This window comes from Lemur catta, chromosome 23, assembly GCF_020740605.2.
Source record: "Lemur catta isolate mLemCat1 chromosome 23, mLemCat1.pri, whole genome shotgun sequence".
Taxonomy (NCBI): domain Eukaryota; kingdom Metazoa; phylum Chordata; class Mammalia; order Primates; family Lemuridae; genus Lemur; species Lemur catta.
This window is the reverse complement of record NC_059150.1, coordinates 7,239,300-7,259,722: the sequence shown is the minus strand read 5'-3', so window position 1 is coordinate 7,259,722 and position 20,423 is coordinate 7,239,300. Positions and strand designations below refer to the sequence as shown.

General features: G+C 50.1%; 1 long non-coding RNA gene across 5 annotated transcripts in view; it reads right to left on the bottom strand.

Annotated features, from left to right (window-relative positions):
- Window positions 1-3,401: 3,401 nt before the first annotated feature.
- The window catches only part of LOC123627138, a 27,729-nt gene continuing 10,707 nt past the window's right edge, over window positions 3,402-20,423 (bottom strand). For all 5 annotated transcript variants that reach the window (XR_006731149.1, XR_006731151.1, XR_006731148.1 and 2 more), the window contains 2 exons: window positions 5,329-5,486; window positions 3,402-4,521 (listed from right to left, as the gene is read on the bottom strand). This is a non-coding gene — a long non-coding RNA (uncharacterized LOC123627138). The remainder of the gene's footprint in view (window positions 4,522-5,328; window positions 5,487-20,423) is intronic.

Genomic DNA, 20,423 nt, shown 5'->3' with positions numbered 1-20,423 from the left:
CACGTTGCTACTCTAACCACATCACTAATTCCGAAAGATGGGGACTCCTACACAAGGCCTCCAGGTCAATGCCTCTGATTGGGGAAGGGAGCTAGAAGGCATCCAGCCCCAAACTCCTGGCACCCCAACTTCTCTTGGCAGCAACAGCAAAAGCCGAGGGTGTAACTGCATCGCAGAAGGCTCTCAATGCTCAGGCTCTCTGGGTGCTGATTTAAAAAGGCAGGCTCTTGGGCCAGGAAATCCTCCTTTTGAGCAAGCAAGCCCAGGTAATTCTGAGCAAGGCTGGTGTTTGAATTTTACCTATTCGAGATCAAATCTCTAAAAAGAAAAAGTATCTGGCAAAGGGAACGGCTTCCCTACCAGGGTTATCGCTGCATCTGTTCTTGAGATCTTGGCCAGGTTCCTTGTTGCTTTGATGTTCCCTTCACCTTCCTGTCCCCATGTCTTCCTTAAGAGATCTTCTCATTTGCCAGAAGATTGGCCCTTTTTATGAGGCTAGTGGATAGTTAACCTTGCTTGGGGAATCCAGTTTTGTTTCTTTCTTTCTTTCTTTTTTTTTTAGTATGAAATATATTTATGTATTTATTATCTTTTTTTAAATTTCAGAGTATTACAGGGGTACACACACTTTGGTTACATAAATTGCCTTTGCACCGCCAAGTGTGCCCATCCCCCATACAGCATACACCGCACCCATAGGGTGTGACTTTGCCCATCCCCTCCTCCCCACTCCCAGGGGATCCAGTTTTATACATTTGGGCAGAGGGGACAGTGAGGAGACAGGACAAGTGGGCAGCACTGTACAGGAAGGGAAGGGACAGTGTGGGAATAAGAGTCCAGACTTGGATCTTGCCTATGGCGAAAAATAAATAAAGAATGAGAAAGCCATACCGCTGTTATGTCATTGAGAATTGAATTATTAAGCTATGACTCACCCATGCAGCTCTTTCCCAATTAGCTTGGGTTGTGGGTTCGGAAGACCTGGATTTACGTCATGGCTCTGTCGCTTATTGCCTGGGTGCTCATGGGCAAACCATTGAACTCTCTGACATTTAGTTCCCTTATCTGTAAAATGAGTAGTGACAGGGCCACTGTTAGTTTTGATGCGGTGAAACGTTAAAGTGCCTAGCACAGGTTTTGGCACATGGGAGACAGTAAAAAAAAAACCCACCCTAGACATGATTAATAATATAACCCCGTAACGTATACTTTCCACGCTCACCTCCGCTTACTCCCCTTCATTTACTCCAGGCACCAGGCAACCCCCATTACTTACTCTTCTCTGCAGTCCCAATAAGCCACAGGCTTTGGTATCTAACAGAATTGATCTCATCTCATCTCCGTCACCAACTCATGAGCTGTGTGACCTTCCCAAGCCTCAGTCCCCTTCTCTGTGAATACTAGCCACCTCCCTAAGTCTTTGCCCAGGCCCAGTGCATCGATGCATGTGAGCCCAGGACCGTGCTTAGAGCCTGGTGTGCTCCACGCCCCCCCACTCCCCACTTCCCCATAGCCCCCTGTGTTTGCCCTCCCATTGTGCTGCTTTTGCCCCACCTGTTTCTTGCTCCTGAAGTGCCCCTTCCCCTTTTTCTGCTTGTTGGAATTCGTCCCAAAGCTGTCTTCACCCTACTCCAACCCCAACAGAAAAGATGCCCAGATAAACCGCTCTTCACTAACAAATAGAGTATTTACTGAGAGTCTGCTACATGTCAGGCACTGTTGCCAGCGCCTAGGGATACAGAGATGATTAAGGTCTAGTCTTGGAGCCTTAGAAATTCAGTCCACTTAACAAAAGAACAAATAACTGGCTGCCAATGAGGGGAGAGTAATAGCAGAAGTGACTCAGAAGTGCGGGGACAGCACAGAAGAGGGAGCTCTTGGGTCTGACTCAGGTGGGTTGGGGAAACCTTTGCAGAGACAAGGACCTTTGACTGGAAGGATGAGTGATGTTTGACAGGCAGAGAAGAGGGAAGAAGCTGCTGCGAAGACTGAACAAGAGCAGCAAAGTTCTGAAATAGGCGGGCGGCTCAGGACTGAGATGGCACGGAGACCCGGCTGCACAGGGAGGAGGGGACCGGGTGTGAACGGCCTTGACTCTGGCCAGGGAAAGGTCCAAGAAGTTGACTCCATTCCACCCCCACCCAGGCACATGAGGAGAGCAGACCTGCCATCCCCTAAGGAACATTCTGGAACAGGCGCAGTCTCTGGAATCCCTCATCTCCTGTTCCCATCATAACATTGGCCAAAGGGCCATGGGCTACAGGCTTATAATTCGGAAGACTTGCGGGTGTGGAAACACACTTCTGCTGGCTTTTTTTTTTTTAACTACAAATGGACAACTTTTCTTTTGATTTCTTAAATCCGATTGCAAAATTTAGAAAATCCCATGCCCCTCACGAGGGAGTGAAAGTTAGAAGACCTGGTGCTTTCTGAGGAAGACTGCAATTTGGGAGTGAAAATTTCACCAGCATCTCACCCTCCAGACATTTCTCTCCATGAGCCAGAGGTCAGTGACCACAGGGCAGGAGCAAAGCCTCCTTCTAGGGCCTTCTAGAATGTATTCCTGGCCGCAGGCTGTTGCTGGTCTCCAGGCTCTGCCCGGCCCTCGCGCCCAGCCGGCATCATTGCCCCAGACCCTGGAGCACTGGCTGTGGATACTTACCCGCTGTTCCTGAGCTTAGCACACAAAACCAGGAAGGGCCATGGCCAACCTTCCCATCCTTTGCCGCCATGTTTCCTGTGCTCCAAACACACTGAGGGTCTCACCTTCCTCCAGACGCAGCAGCCCTTCACAGTGCCTGAACTCTCCTTCCAGACTGATCACGCCATCGCGAAGGGTCTGACCACCATCACTCCTATCTCCTTTCCCCTGCCCCCCGAGTCCCCAAACACATGCACACTCACATACCCAACTCTCCCTGGCAAACTCCTACTCACCCTTCAAGTTCAGTCACATGTCACTGTTCTCAGCAAAACCTCCCCTAGACATCCCCTTTTCCCCCAGGTGGCAAATCTCTCTCTCTCTGAGGTCTTACAGCACTTCTTCCCTGGCCGTTACTAACGCTGTCCTGTTGTGTAGCAACACGCCTGACCATTTGTCTGTGACCCCCCCCCCCCAGAGAAACTGAGCTCCTCCAGGGCAGTGCTGGAGACTTACACACGTCTATCCTGAGTACCCAGCGTAAAGTCAATTTTAGCAAACACTGTCCCCAATTGATGGTCTTCACCACTTAACTGGAAGCCCAGTGGGGTGAGGACTTTCCTTGCCTTGTTTAGCCTTTGTCTCCTCAGCAGCCAGGACAGTTCCTGAGATGCAGAAGACCCTCAATACAGATTGGTTGAATTAATTGAACGTAATCAACTCATGACAATTCAATGAAATGAAAGACTTGGCCAAGTTCTTGAAAACTGATTTATTTGGAGATTACCTATACCTTTGGGTGTTAAGTACATGTCCAGTTTTTTTTTTTGCACAAGCTGTGAGATAAGTGAAGATAAACAAACCAGCTTATAGGTACCTGGGAGAGGGGCTAGGATGTTCACAAAGACAATACTTACACAAGGTAGAAAGTAATGCATGCCAAGAAGAGGGACAGAGACAGTGTTCTGGGGATTCGGGAGAGAGGGGACTTCTTCCATAGGATCGGTCAGAGGGTCTTCATGGAGGACACACCATTTGACCTGGGACACCATTTATGATGTTTACCCACCTTGACCCTGGCAGCCCCCAGACCCTGGTCCCCTGATTGGAGGGTGGACACCTGACCTAAGCTGAGCTGTTAGTCTGTCTCCCAGGAATTTGGACTTGGGACTTCAGAGCACTGGTCAGTCTTGGCTGGGCCCTTGAACTAAAGACAGCAGCCTTGAGAGCTATGCAGCTGTGGGCTCCTGCAAGCCATCCAGAAGTGCAGAGAGAGCTGGTCTGGGGAGAAAGCAGGATGCAAGGGCACCAAGAAAAGTGGAAAGTACCGGTCATGTGGCCTGCAGCAGTTTCTGTCCCTGGATATTCTGAGACAGCCTAGGCTCCTTACAATAAATCCTGCTCCCCTTTTGCTTCAGGTAGCTGACTTTATCATTGCAGCTAAAAACCTTGGTGAAGACAGTGCAGGTGTGAAGAAATGGGCATGACCAGGATGGGAGCTGATGGGGAAAGGGTATCAGGGCAGAGTTTATTAGTCTTCCTTTCCACCATACGCTCCATCTCTCACCTTCAACTTCTCCAGTCTGAAGACCCCTCCATTCCCCCTAGACCTGGCCAGTAGCCTAGCAGTGAGGGACCTCATGATTCAGGCAACGGCAGTCCTGGCAGTCTTCCAGACCCTTGCAATCAACTGGGCATCTCTGGTCCCAGTGAACGGTCCTACATCCAAAGTCCCTGTAACAGAAGTGACGCACCCCAGGGAACAGAGCCCAGAAGTGTCGGTATGTGCATCCACACGTGTGGATGGTGCGGAACACACAGCTCCGTAGGCTTCCTCTGTACACCTTCTTGGAATCATGTCGGGGTTTGCAAGCTCTTCTCTGTGGAGGAAAATCATAGAGAGTCATCACCACAAAAAGGCTACACTAAGCTCTCTCCTTCTGGTGGCTTTGAGGTCTGCAAAAGTGCACACATGGCAACCTCTTTACAAAAACTCAACCCAGCTACTCTGAACCGAATCACGCCCTCAATCAAGGCTCGCTCGTAGTGTGTGGGAGAGCTCCCGGAGGAGCGGGACTGGTGGTGTTTCTCAGCGGGGTGTGGGACTCTGACATTTGTCAAATCAGGTCAGGGAAGGGGGCAGCCAGATTCTAGGGGGCCCGAGGCATGTACAGGACGGAGAACTCTCTTTAAGAAAAAAAAATGTATATAAAATTACTAATGCAAAATTAGGTCCAGGGCTTTGGAAAGAGCCAATGCAAGTAAGACACTCTGAAGCTTTAGTGTTACAAGCTTCACAGGAAATCGACTTGGGGGTGGGGGGATGGGAGCTTGAACTTAAGCTTCACTTTCCTTTTCTCTGTCCTTGTCACTTCTATACAAATTGAAGCCCCCAAGGACTGTGGTTCCACAACAGTACCATGTCCCCTGCAGATGGGATGCCTGGGCTGTAGCGTGGGCTTGTATGTGGCCCCTGCAGACCAGAGGGAGCAAGACTGGATGAAACACCAGGCCAGGCAAGGAACGTGAGCTCTGCAACTTGGAAGCGGAGAAATAAGCCACTCCTCTAACCCAGGAGGTCCCAAACTTGATCCCATTATTTCTACCTCTCACAGATCATCCCCCTTTTCTGGACCCTCCTCAGTCACACAATCCCTTCCTTTGGAGGGGGCAGGAAGGAGACTCACCGTTCATCCTGCAGGACCACTGCCAGGTCTGGGACATGATACAGCTAAGAAGGGGAGCGTGGAGCCAGGCTGCCTGGGTTTGGAGCCCAGCTCTGCCACTCAGTTGGGTGGCCTTGGGCAAGTTATTTCAGCCTTCTCTTTGACTTTCAGTTTCCTCTCTGCAAAATTGAGCAAAAGTTATGAGATGGGTCTCATAGGGTTGTTGTGAACCAACAGGAAAAATGTCTGACACCACAGGGCTTGCAAGATTGACTCTCATAGGCCATAACTTGCCTGAACTACCGGCCAACAGCTGTTGGATTTTAAGGCTCTGGTCTTACCACCCTCACGAAGAACATGCCCTCTTGTTGGAGAAGTCTCTTCTCTCTTCTCAAAGCATTTCTCAGATGTACTACCTTGAAGCAGTAGACAAGGAACTTGAGGCAATTCTCCCCATTTTACAGCCAGCCAAGGTAAGGCCCAGGGCTGTTAAGGACGGGGCCAAAGCTTGAGAGAAAAGCAAAGGCATGTGTACAAGTGGAGCCAAGGCCTCCGGGCCCTTTGGTGCTATTCTCTGAACTGGGAAGAGCTGCCCCTTTGGGACACTTCAACTCTGCCTGGGAACCTGTTAAGGAGGAGGGTGGGTGGCAAGGGGTCCAGGGAAAGTCACGTGTCTCCATGACCTATACCAGGTATGTTCTGCTTCCTCCTGCAACTTCAATTTAGCACAAGCAGACATAGAAGGTTCTGGGTTCTCTGAGCAAGGACTGGCTGTCAGGAGCTCTGCCACTAGATAGCTCTGAGATTCACTTCTCTCTGGAAAATCAAGGACTGGGCTGATGACATATACCGTGCTTAAACCTATTCAGAAATTGCTTCATCTTAGAGTCATTTGGAGAAAGAGCCAGAAGCCAGTATCCCTGAATGTGGCACTTCCTACCAACCATGACGCCTCCGCTGGGTTCCCATTATGTCCCAGAGAGCCCCGATCCCTGAGGGGACTTGGTCTGAAATGGCCAGCTGCCAGCACCTTTGGCCATGGAAACTCCAGTGTTTGTGAGTGACCGGGTAGGGTCAGGAGGAGGCATCGGGAAGCATGGTTGGGTCTTACACAAGAAAATAAAAAATCAGGGAACTGAGCTGCTTCAATTTGGAGAGCAGTTTTTCAAGTAATATTGTTTTTAGGCAAATGAACATAGACGCTTGCCCATTCCCAATACAGAAATTTACAAACTTTTTCCCGTTTTCCAGGAAAAATAATGAGGGACTCAGGCTCAAACTACAGCAGCAGAAATTTAGACATTTGCAAGAATACCTGCACTCTCTGAGGTAGACAATGTGGAAACGGGTGACCACAGGTCAATGTGGAAACCGTTCTCTGCCTCTGACGTCCATGTGTTCTGCTTAGGAGGATGTATGACACGACCTCCACCTCACCCCACCCTCCGCCATGGATTCCCTTCCTGCCTGAGAATTCTAGAATTATGCATGGGTTGAGCAAGAAAGTACAAAGGAGGACTGACTTGGCAAAATCCCACGGGGCCCTGGTGAAAGGAACAGGTTTGGCAATGAATGTGTCACAGTGTGACCCCAGACAAGTGACTTAATTTGATCGTGAAAAATTCGAGGATGTTCACATCCTGTCCAGCAACAGAGTCTCCACACTGCCGGGGGTGAGCCGTGACCTCTCGAGGCTGACCCCAGCAAAGGAGTCAGGGAAGGTTCTTCTTCCTCCAAGTCTTACTCCAGCACAAGGGCTTTGTGCCTTGGGTCATCAGGCAATGCCACCCTCCTCCTGGACTGTGAGCAGCCCTGGTTTGTAGCCCTGACCGGACAAAGGGTGAGAGTCCAGACAAAGGTGATGACAGCATTGCCTTCAGGGGCTCCTAGAGTGATGAAGTTGCCAGACTAACAGAGATGATGAAGGACACACTGAAACACAGTCATGCATTGCTTTCGTGATGGGGATACATTCTGAGAAATGCATCATTAGATTTCATCATTGTACAGACATTACAGAGTGTATCTACACAAACCTAGATGGCACAGCCCACTACACACCTAGCTGCAGGGTATAGCCTAGCGCTCCTAGGCTACACAGCTGGACAGCACGTTACTGTACCGAATACTGCAGGCAGCTGTAACACAACAGTAAGTATTTGCGTATCTAAACATATCTAAACATATAAAAGGTGCCAGGCATGGTGGCTCACACCTGTAATTCTAGCACTCTGGGAGGCCGAGGTGGAAGGATTGCTTGAGCTCAGGAATTCAAGACCAGCCTGAGCAAGAGCGAGATCCGGTCTCTTCTAAAAATTAGGCAGCCATGATAGTACACACCTGTAGTCCCAGCTACTTTGGAGGCTGAGGAAGGAGGATTGCTTGAGCCCAGGAGTATGAGGTTGCAGTGAGCTATGATGACACCACTACACTCTACCCAGGGTGACAGCATAAAAGGTACAGTAAAAAAATACGGTTTTATGATATTACGGGACCAACTGTCATATATGCAGTCTGTCATCTATGGAAATGTCATTATGCAGCGCATGACTGTAATCCTCCTGGAGCTCATGGAGAAAAACAATAGTAAGTAAAAATAACATAGCACAAGCCACTCACCTAGTAAAGGATGGAGGATTGTGATTGTTAATTTTATGTGTCAACTTGACTGAATCACAGGCTGCCCAGATGTTTAGCTAAGCATTATTTCTGGGTGTGCCTGGGAGGGTGTTTCTGAAAAAGATTAGCATTTGAATCTGTGGACCCGCCCTTCCCAATGTGGGCAGGCACCATCCAATCTGTTAAGAGCCTCATAGGACAAAAAAGCGGAGGAAGGGAGAATTCACCCTCTCTGTCTGACTGCTTGAGCTGCAACATCCATCTTCTCCAGCCAGGGCACTCCTGTTCCCAGGCATTCAGATCTGAGCTACAGTCTACACCATCAGCTCTCTGGCTCTCAGGCCTTTGAACACAATCAGCTTTCCGGGGTCACCAGTTTGCAGACAGCAGATTGGGGGACTTCCCGGCCTCCACAATTGCATGAGCCAATACTTTATAATAAATTATATATATATGTGTGTGTGTGTGTGTACATAGAGAGAGATGCATATATACCTATATTCTCTTGGCTATGATTCTCTGGAAAACCCTAATACAAGGGTGAGCTGAATTAATCAGAGGTTTCTTGGAGAAGGTGAGTTTTAAAGCTGTAAATAGAAAGAATAAAGAGATGGCCAGGTGCAGTGGTGCACACCTGTAATCCTAGCACTTTGGGAGGCTGTGGCAGGAGGATTGCTTGATGCCAGGAGTTTGAGGTTGTAGAGAGCTATGATGATGCTACTGCACTCTAACCTAGGTGACAGAGTGAGACACTATGTCAAAGAGAGAGAGAGAGAGAGAGAGAGAGAGAGAGAAGGGAGTCACCGATTCAGACACAATTGATAGACTGAGAGTGAATTAAGGGTAAAAGCTCGAGGGTGGGCCCTGGCCCAGGAGCAGCAGGGGTACAGCTATCCATGTGCAGCGGCTGTATGAGCTCACAGCAAGTTACTCCCAATCCCTGAGTCTCTCTCCTCTCCATAGAAGAAGGTAGACTGGCTGGTCCCTACAGCTCCTTCCAACTCCAGCATTCTACCTTTTGCAGTCCTAAACGTGTGGGAAGGAGTCCCAGAGTGAGTTGGCTTGGGTGGAATAGGTGTTAAGGAGGAGGGGAGTAGCCCAGGCATCCAATCTGAGAGTAATTCAGGCACGTCCACTTGGGCTGATGAAACTCAAACCCTATCCCTGACCAAACAACATCCAGGACTAGTTTCTGTAAAACAGCCCCAGAGCAGAAGGCAACCTGTGTATGTGACAGAATAAGCCCACCTGGAGGCAAAAAAACCTGAATTATCTCGGGAAGATGGGCCTGGTCTAGAAAGGTGCTACAGCTTAGACACGATGTGTCCATCTCCTCTAGTGACAGGCTGCTGCCCATAGACTGTTGCCAGGCTGAACCGTGCCGGCCGTGGCAGCCAGGTGTCACTCTAGTTCTCAGACTCTTCAGCTGGCCCTCGTCGCTGGATCAGACTGGCCCCTACGTCTGAGCCTTTTGCACAGAGAGGAGAAAGCCCCTGAGAGATGCCTGGGCCAGAGCAGAACAGCCAGGATGGCTTTAACTGGCATGGAGAGATGGCGGAGGGCTTTGGGAGACCTTGAGTGATCTGCAGAGCACACAGAAATTTGGGGGCCCCTCCGTCCTGCCCTGAAGGATGCACTCACTGGCCTTTGCCCCAAGATTCCAATATTCTCCAGCCCACAGCACTTTTGCCAGTTCAAATGGGTGCGATGGGCAGAAACGGGTATGGAAAGTGGGGAGTGTGCCAGGATTCCAGCTTGACAAAGCACAGGGCTCGGTACAAGTCATGAAACATGGTCCAGGGAAATCCCCACAGCGAAGTGCCCCATCTGGTTTCCCCATCACTTTGGGTAACTTTCCATTGCCACACACCCACCCCTACCAACCCCCAGGCCTCTTCTAAAGAAGCTATTGCTCACCTAGTGACCTGTCAGGCATGAGAATCAGAAGCAATGAGCCCAGTTCCTGAACTGGAGAAACTACAGTCTGTGTGAGAAGATAAAATTTACACTAACAAAACAAGTAGGGAGGACTCAAGAGTGTATACGGTGACCCAGGGCCAAAGAGCAGTGCGAGAGGCTCAGGGGATGCGGCAGGGTCGATGTGAGCTGGAGCAGTGAGAAGCAGGTTCAAGGAGGAGAGACAGCCAGTGCACAGCCTCACGGGAATCAGCGAATATGGGGGGAGGGCAGGGAGCAGGGGCCAGACACTGGAGTATAGGATAGGACAGATCCTAGAGAGAAATGGAGTGAAATAAACCACCACTTATTGACTGCCTATTGTATGTTGTGCCAGGCACTTTCCATCTGTTGCTTCATTTTATCCTCCCAACAACAGTGGTTCTATGAGCCAGGCACGGTGGCTCATGCCTGTAATCCTAGCACTCTGGGAGGCCGAGGGGGGAGGATCGCTCAAGGTCAGGAGTTCAAGATCAGCCTGAGCAAGAATGAGACCCTGTCTCTACTAAAGAAATTAGCCGGACAACTAAAAATATATAGAAAAAATTAGCTGGGCACGGTGACGCATGTCTGTAGTCCCAGCTACTCGGGAGGCTGAGGCAGAAGGCTTGCTTGAGCCCAGGAGTTTGAGGTTGCTGTGAGCTAGGCTGATGCCACAGTACTCTAGCCTGGGCAACAGAGTGAGACTCTGTCTCAAAAAAAGAAAAAACAGTGGTATTATCTTTATTTCCATCTTGCCAATGGGGAAACCAACAGATTTATATGAATTTAGACTTGACCTGGTGGCCAATGAGTAGTCTCTGCCAGTGGCCAAAACTGAGGAATAACTTGATAGTGATGGTGACAGAGTAAGACTGGCCTGGCCATGGCATCCACGTTGCTGGAGAACATTGCCCATCCACCACCCGAGGGGTCATGACGCAGGAGCCCCCAGATGACTTTGGAACGTTAAATGCTAATCTCTGACCCGGGGGTTCGCCCCCTTGACTCTGGTGCACCAATACTGGCCTTGGCGCCACGCTGCCCACACCTGCTGCCAGGCCTGCCGCTGCTCCCCTTCCCGCGGTGCTCAGCCTCTTTCTGCTGAACAGCACACTCCTCCCTCGCCCTGCACTGGGTGGTGTAAGTAAAAACTGTTCAGGAGGTGTGATCATAACAGCCAACAAACTGTGGCTATGACTAATTGAGTAGCATTAGAGATTCAGAAAGCATTAATAATTATTACAATTATGTTTTTCCTGTCTTGTGTTTTTTCTCTCTATTTTTTGAGGTTCTGGGTATGAGGTGGAGGGTGAAAGGAAGGCCCAAGCTTTCCGGAATTGAGGGGACGAGCCGTTTAGTTCCGCCACCCACCTGGCCTGTGGTGGGCGAGGGGGCTGCCTGCTGGGATCCCAGCTGACTCTCCAGGCAGCACCTGGTTGGAGGCCTGAGCAGTACGGGGCCTGGGTGAGTCAGGCCACGTGGGGAATCGGAGGCATTGTACCAGAGCGCAACCACCGGGTGTGCAGGCGGAGAATCCCTCAAGAGAACCGTGGACCCACGCTGACCAAGCCCGGCTCGCAGGAAAGCCCTGTCTTGCTACATGAGCCCTGATTCATGGCTTTCCCCTCCTGGGGCCTGGCTCACGTGCTGCCCCTGAAGCAGCCATCACCAGTTGCCTCATGCTATTTTTAAAATAGTCACCCCTCAAAGTCCCCTGAGGACAAACTCCACCTGAGATGAAGAGACTGAAGTGTCCGAAACCATAAAAGTCGCCGGCCGAAGGCCTAGGCAGCACCAGCCCCTGGTGCAGACTCCCAAGGACATGGCTGGCCAGCCCTGCTGGTCGGCAGGATCGCGCAGACACACACACACACACACACACACACACACACACACACACACACACACGTGCGCACACACGCACACACAGTCGCACTCACAAACAAGGCAAATCCCTCTAACTCCAGTTGGTCCTGAAAGCCCTTCATTCCACTGCTATTAAAACGCAAACCACTCCCGGGGCAGGGGAACTAACAGTTATTCGGTGTTTTCTATGTGCTGTGCACCATGAAGTACTTCATTTCAGCTAATAATGTGCCAGTTGGTTCCCCCATAATTCTGTTAACGGACAGCAGAGGGTGGCCTCTGCAGCCACACTGCCTGGGGTTCAAATCCCGGTTCTGACCCTCACTAGCTGTGTGGGATCGGATCAGGCACATCCCCGCTCTGAACCCAGATACCCCCAACTACAAGTTGGGCTTATACGGAGTACTTACAGTTACACAGATAGATATCCGGGTTGTCGCGGGGATTACAGGAGTTAATATACATACACCTCTTAGAATGGAGCCTGATGCATTCCAAGGGTTAGCTCTTGTTTTGATTTGTTTATTCTAAAGATTATATGATGCTTATATCAGGCTCAGTCCTAGAAACTGCCCCTAAAAATGGAGGGAACGTGAATATGCCAAACCCCAAAGGGGCAACCGAGCATCATGTTTTCGTCATTGCCCAATTTGTCCTAGGGCAGCCTCAGCTGAGATCGTCTTAACTGCTAACTAAATACAGCCTTGGACTGGGGGAGAGGTGCCTGCCCAGGCTGGGATTAGGGAAGGAGAAGCTGGTCTAAGGAATTTAGACCGGCCCCCTCACTCAGGAATACCCAGCAATACTCACTCAGGAAGTGGAGGGGCAGTTGGTTTGCTTGTATATTATTTCTAGGGTTGACCTTTTATGCTGTTCCCCAGCCTTCCTCAAAAGCTTAGAACAAAAAGAAGGCATCCCACACTCAGCCTTCAGAAGCCACAGATACTATTACCAGGATGTGGCAATTCTGGAGAAGTGGGCATCTGCCCGTGCATGGCACCGGTCATCTTTCACACTGGGAAAGGAAGATGAGACAGTAAATCCAAACAGCTTGGGAAGGCCCAGGGCACCCCCAACCCACAAATGCACACGTGCACACACACACACACACACACACACACACACACACACAGAGAGAGCCAGGAATGTTCCAGTTTACTTAGATACCCTGTCTGGGCTATTACCAGTTAAAACTATAGGTGTTTTCCTGGGAGGGTGAGAGATTATGGTTGCAACCTGCTTCTAGAAGTGTTTGGTTGGCCAGTTACCTTTAAGAAAATGGGACTTTTACAATTCACAATTGCAAAGACGTGGAAACAACCCAAGTGCCCATCAATCCATGAGTGGATTAATAAAATGTGGTATACGTATACCATGGAGTACTACTCAGCTATAAGAAATAATGGTGATATAGCACCTCTTGTATTTTCCTGGATTACAGCTGGAACCCATTCTACTAAGTGAAGTATCCCAAGAATGGAAAAATAAGCACCACATGTACTCACCATCAAATTGTTTTCACTAATCATCACCTAAGAGCACATTTAGGAATAACATTAATCGGGTGTCGGGCAGATGTGGGGGGAGAGGATGGTTGTTTACATACATAATGAGTGCGATGCGCCAGGTCTAGGGGGTGGACATGTTTGAAGCTCTGATTCGGAGGGGGAGGGGGAGGCAAGGGCAATATACATAACCTAAACTTTTGTACTCCCATAATATGCTGAAATAAAAAAAAAAAGAAAGAAAATGAGGCTTTTGCGAGGAGAGGAGAAGCCAGCACCTGGTTAGGGTGAAGCTTTTGAGGCTCTTGGTGAAGGAAACCACACTGAGGCTTCGGAAGCCAACGCGCTGGTGAGAGGGCACTGGAGACCCGGACGTGGGGCACAGGAGGGCAGAGAACCAAAGTCAAAACCGATACCCGCCCCCCCCATCCCACCCAGCAGCAGGGCCACTGGAAATTTGCCCAGCCCCATCCTGATAACGAGCAAATCGTTTCCATTGATTAGTCCTCTCTATCCAGTCCTCCAGCAGTCCCTGGAAACGCTCTCTTTCTCACCAGGGAGGAAGTGGAAGAGGTCGCTCTGACAGTCTGATTGGAGTCTGGGTACTGGTGGATGTAACAGGCACTGCTCATCTTTCCTGTCTTGATCAGCAGATGAAATCGTGTTAACCTGACCAGCCCTGGGAAAGGCCCCCCGGCCAGAAATGCCTTACGCACACAAGCACTGCACAAAAGAGAATGACTTAGCAAAAAGGAATGAACAAAGACATCAAATGTCATCTATCAAGTCATCCTCAACTTTCTGGAATCTCCACTAAGAGAAACCCCTACAGAATCAAGGCTCTTCCCTTCTCTCCTGCCAGCACCGCCTCAAGGCTGGGGCACGTGCTAAGGGGATTCCGGAGATGGCAAAACCCCTAACACCTTTCCAGCACCTCCAACTGCCTCTGCCCCGGCTGACCTTGTCCCGTCAGAAGTGCGTGGGGGATGGGGCAAGGGGATGAGGTGTCAGAGGCCTGGACAAGCTTGTAAACCCCCAGACACCTGCCAGAGCCCTAAACCTGCGTCAGAGTCTGCCTTCATCAAAAGGAAAGAAACCAAGGGTGCCACAACCAAATCACAGTAGCCGGAGTGGAAAATACAGCTCTGACACGGGCTGTTGGCTCTGGGGAAAATTCTGCCGATGAACTATATTGAGACTCAGCCTTGTTTATTTTCTACGGTTACCTAGCTTGGGTCTTTAATTTTTTTTCCTCTTTTTCTATTTGGGAGGCAGTGGGTATTTTCCTTGCCCTGCAGTGGAGGGATCTGCTGTTTCATGACCTTGGCTGTGGCCAAGGAAAAAGAGGCTGAGTGCCATGGAGCTCAGGTCTTCTTCTGCGATATTGAGAAGATGCACAATGAGAGAACCACACCCTCGTGACACGTTTAAATCTTTTAAAAATTATTGGAGGCACATTGTTCGTCTCGGCATGGTGATCCGGGTAAAGGGATGAACTGATTATCAAGAGGCCAAAGTTCTAATTCCTACTCTGCCACTCGGGCAAGTCTTTGAGCGGCTCTAGATTTCAGTTTCCTCATCTGTAAAAAGAGGGGGATAATACAGAAATAAACTATAAAATAAATCCCACAATTCTTCCCAGCTTGAATAACTCTAAGCATTTGACTTGGAGTTGAGTCTGAACTCTACATACACATCCTGGCTATCGGACTTTGGGCAGATAACCTCTCTAACCTCTCTGAGCCTCAGTTTCCTCATCTGTAGAAGTGTGACAAGAACCCCTGACTTGCCTACCTCCTCAAGTGGCAAAGAGGATCAATGGCACTTTATCAGCCCTGGAGCTCCGGACACACGGAGAGTGTGTGTACAATCTCCACTTACCAGGGCAAGCGTAAATGGAAGAGTCTGGATGTTCTAGAACTCCTGGCACTCCATGAAGTTAGCAGCAGGTTTCTAGTAAAGCAGGAGAGGGCTTTATTGGACTAAAGAAAATGTTCTGGCCACCAGGATCATTAGACACCATGGAACCTTTTCTGAAAGGCTTTATGAAATGACCTTTAGTCATTTCTTGAAGGCAGGGAAATAGACCAAATAGACCTAGCTCCCTTCTAGTACAAGAATTTTTTTTTAAGTTTCTCCTATAGGGGTTGGACTGGGGAAAGAATCTACATAGCTAATAGACCTTTGGATTAAACTGAACCATTCCAGTCTCTAAGGCTTACTGGAATCTGGGGGTAGCTTCCTGGCGGGTGTGAGTTCATGGACAATGTTTTCCAAAGAAACACATTGGGAGGATGGGTGGAGTAGGGAGCAGACGAGATAAAAATGCAGAAAAGTAGTTCAGTAGTTTCCCAGGGAAGTTCATTGAGCAAGTCTAGCTACTCAGAGAGAATTCTTGCTCAGATAAGAAGTTGCATGGTACAGTTACTTTAAAGGTGTAAGTTTTGGGGTCAAATCTGGGTTCATTTTTCTGCCTCAACCTCTTACTAATGGTGTGACCCAGGGTAAGTCATTTGAGCCTAATTTTATTCTTCCATAAAATAGAATCAATAACTGGATAGAATCTTAAGATTATTATAAAATTTAAAATGAAATGATTTAAATAAAGTGTCTGGAACACAGTAAGACACCAAAGAGTGACGAAGGAAAACCAGGTAAGACAGGTAGTGGTCTGCTGCGGGCTTCAGCAGAGGCCCCAGGGCGTGGTTCAGGGTGTGTCGGGTCCACAGCAGGCACACAGTGGGCACTCAAGAGAGCTGGCATCAGTTAGTCACAGCACAGCTGAAAAGAGTCATACACACACACATGCGCACACACTCACACTCCCAGCAGATAAGATTGCTTAAGCCACCTCTGGGATTGAGAAGATGAATAAGAGGTCTGCAGACCAGTGTGTTTCCCCAGCCATGTCACAAGGAAGGAAGGTCCACAGGGTCCCCAAGAACCCTAGGCGGAGGGGGATTTTAGCAGGAAGCTTGCTGGAAAGCACAGATTTCCGTGGCTGTGGAGGTGGCTGGTGGACAGGAAAGTAGGGCCTGAGGGGCTGCACCACGGGGCACAGTGCAAAGGAGAATGCAGCCCAGGGAAAGGCGGTGAGGCTTGGTGGCTTGTGGCATGACTGGGCAGAGAAACCCCCGGGTCCTGCTCCTCTTGCTGGTTCTGGGAAAACCACCAGGGCCTCTCTCCTTGAGTCAAGGACAAGACCACAGAGGGGCCAACTCTTTCAAGTGTCTGGCTATTTTGTGGCCTTGAAGTATTTCCGCCTATTGGCAAGCCTCTCTGATCACCTGCAAGGGAGGAGAAAAACCGAGGAGTGTCCCCACTTGACAGAGACAGAAACCGAAGCCCACCGAAGGTGGAAGATATCTCCATAGCCACACAGAAGAAAGACAAAAACCCAAGCCTCCTTTTCCTGGGCCTGGGTCTTTACCATCTGAGAACCCGAAACCCGTACCCTAGCCAAAATAAGCGAAACAGCCACACCAAGCTAGACTGTGTCTCTTCTTTATCCCTGGCACATACAAAACATAGGTTCATGCCTCAAGGACAAAATACACCCAAGATACACACATACACACACACACTTGTGTGCATGCGCCCATGCAGGAAAATACACTTCACAACTCCAGGTAGTGGGCACAAAGTGCTGCCAGGTATGGTCATAAGCTCCAGGGGATGTTTTTTGTTTTTTTTTTTTTTTTGAGACAGAGTCTCACTTTGTTGCCCAGGCTAGAGCGAGTGCCGTGGCGTCAGCCTCGCTCACAGCAACCTCAGACTCCTGGGCTTAAGCGATCCTACTGCCTCAGCCTCCCGAGTAGCTGGGGCTACAGGCATGCGCCACCATGCCCGGCTAATTTTTTCTATACAGATTTTTAGTTGGCCATATAATTTCTTTCTATTTTTAGTAGAGACGGGGTCTCGCTCTTGCTCAGGCTGGTCTCGAACTCCTGACCTCGAGCGATCCACCTGCCTCGGCCTCCCAGAGTGCTAGGATTACAGGCGTGAGCCACCGCGCCCGGCCAAAGGGATGTTTTTTTTAATGAAATATCACTGGGGTCAGGTTGTTAAAGAAAGCCTCATGGAAGAAGTGGCACTGACTTGGAAGGATTCTGCTGGATGAAAAGCGGGGCGGTCACTGCAGGCCAGTGAAGCCACGTATGAAGGCACGGAGGAAGGAGGGGACAGGCATGTCTGACAACAGCGAGAGCCCTCCTGTTTTAGCCAGAGACCTTGCACAGAGAATCTATGGGGAAGAAGGCTGCAAAGGCATTTGGGGCCTGCCAGGCTAGGCTGGCTGAGCTCTGTTCTGAAGGCACAGGGCAGCCATTGAAGGTTTGTGAGAATGGGGATCTGGGGATAAAATTAGTGCATTGGAAAGATGAACCTGGCGTGGTGGCCTGGGAAAATCTAAAATGACTTCAAGAGTGCATTCTGTCCTCTGGTGGCTTGTAGGGTGGAGTGAGTGATACATATTAAGTGTTAACTTGGTTGTCCTCAGAATGTCGAGGGCGGTGCCCACCAGCTACAACTGAACCTACATGTGACCCTTGGCTGGGCTAGGGCGGGATGTGCAGGGTACCAGAGGTGGGATCACCATGACCAGCTCAGCGTCGTTCACGCCATTCCCACAGACGCAGATCTCGGTGACGGTGGCCCCAGGGCCTCAACCCCAATTTTCCCACCACTGCAGCCTGCACAGGAACAAGCTCTGGCCCCATGTGGCCTTCTGCAACCCAGCCTCTCCTCCTCTCCAGTTTACCCTAAAGCCTGCTGATTTGACATGAAATGAAACAGAAGCCCCAGCTGTGGTCACCGTGGCCAGAAGCTCTCGTGTCCCACTCCAGCCCATCTGCCTCCACCAAGGGCCTCGTCTGTTAGTCACCTGCGGCCCCCACCTACACAGAAGAGACTCGGCCTGATGCTAACTCCTCCTCCACTTGCACCAACTTTTGGATGTTCAAAGTCATTTCAGGAGGCCCAGAAGGGAAAGCGAAATTGTGGTGGCATCAACAGTCATAGCTGTTCTGATAACAGTGGTCGTAGCGGTGGTAGTAGTCACAGTGTAGTTGCAATTGCTGTAGTGTAAGCAACAGATCATCAAGTAATAGTCTTTCGCCATGTGCCAGGCGAAAACGACAAGCATTTATCCCACTTTCTTCTCATAACTAGGAGGTGGGCATTATTATTGTTTCCATCTTACAAATATGACAGGGTTTCCTTGGTGAGGTAGACATGGGGTTCTGGAATCCAATGGCAGAGCTTCAGCGAGGCCAGCTTGCCCATGACACCTCTAAGGATGTCTATTCCCTCTCCTCTTCCACTGCCCCAGCCTCTCCCCTGGCACCACCTCTCCCTAACACAGTTTAGATCTTGCAGCCCCTTTGATCAGGTACACACGTTTATGCGCATCAGTGCAGGTACCTTTCAGCTTCTGCACAGGTATCTGTAAGTCACTTTTTTGGAACCTGGAATGTCTCTGTAGAAACTCCTCTTATAAATGCTGATTCATTCCCAGCCTACAATGCAGCTGGGTTGCACTACAAATAGCACCAACCTCAGTTCAGGGTCTTGGGAGTTGGAGTCTATGAGATTCACAAAGGAAAGTTTCTTTTTCCTACTGGACATATGACCAGCCTTAGGCAACACTGGAAATAGACAAAGTTGTCTTGGGTCACCTCCTATCACACTCTACTCCCTCTCCCTGGGACCCGCTTCTGGAGGTCCCTCACCACTTTCCCCTCTGAAGGGTTCTAGGCCCTCATTCGAAACCCCCACCTTCTGTCCTGCTTACCCAAGCGCTCCCAGATGACTTGCTCTCCTCCCACCTGTCCCAGCTCCCTGTCCAACCCCCATGGAGCCCAGCCTCTGGGGTCAGCATGGCCAAGGGTCTCCTGCTCCTTTTTCACCACTTCTTTCCCACCTCTGTATTTCACCTTCTGGTTCTCTAAAACTTACTGGTTCATTTGTTCTTTCTTTCTTTCTTTCCTTCTTTCTTTTGTAGAGCCTGGTCTTGAACTCCTGGCCTCAAGCAATCCTCCCAAAGTGCTGGGATTATAGGCATGAGCCACCACGCCCAGCCATTACTAGTTATTTCATAAAGGCTTTCTCAGAAGCAGGGTTAAGGAAGACCCAATCGTTGCCATTCAACTGTATAGGAAGCAGGCAGTTCTGAACCGGGGGTAGCGTATGTATTCCTGTGCACTGTCTATGTGGGTTTGTCCTGTGGGACTTCAGTCTGCCCGTGCTGCCTGGAGCTCCCCTGGCGGGTCCATGGATGTGCAGATCCAGAACACGCATGATGTGTGTGTTCATTACACATGCTTCTCACCACGATGGCCAGATATCCTGTTTCTGGGGCTGTTCATGCCTTGCTACCTTCTCTCCTTTCCCCTGTGGGATTCGATGGAGGGGGTGGGGGACTGTAATGTTTCAAAGCCTATATAGCAGCTGGCACTTCCCAGGACTGAACCAGCACTCAAACTGGCCTCGCAGCGCTCTGGGAATCCGGCAGCCCGTGCCCACCTCCCCCAAGGGAACCTGAGCCCCATGTCAGGAGCCAACCACACCGAGAACACTTCCTCCTCAGCACAGGCCTGCCTCAGAGCAGACATCAAAACAATGCAGACATTTTACTGCTCAGTGCAGATACTTTCTTGAGAATGCACAGGCCCTCCCGAAAGAGATGTGAAGCACTTTCTAGGGCTTTCCAGTAATATTCTTTCCTCCCTGAGACAGTCAATGTGAGAAATCCACTTCCGGAAAGTGATCACCTCCCCTCCACACCCCCGCCAACCCCAGGGCCATGCTCTTGAGGAAAAGGCAGCATCACGTCCTCCCTACCAAGCGGAGGCCCCTCCGATTTCCACTGCTCTCAGCAGACCTGACTCACAACGAAACTGCAACCTCAAACGCTGGGGGCCAGGATTGCGAGAAGGAAACACAGGTGAACACACGCAAAAGCTGCCGGAGGGAAAGGTTTTGTTTCTCTTACAGAATGGCACTTCCAGGGCTGGGCAGACGCTACGCTGAGCGAGGCTGAAGGGCCCTGGTCTTGTGCTGACCTGGTGCTTTTGATAGGGAGGGAAACGATGCATCAGAACCACACGTGCCAGCTCACTCCTGCCAAGGGGAGTAGCCCGGGCCGCCTGGGGAGGGGTGAGGGGGGTACTGCAAAATTCTAGGAGGTCA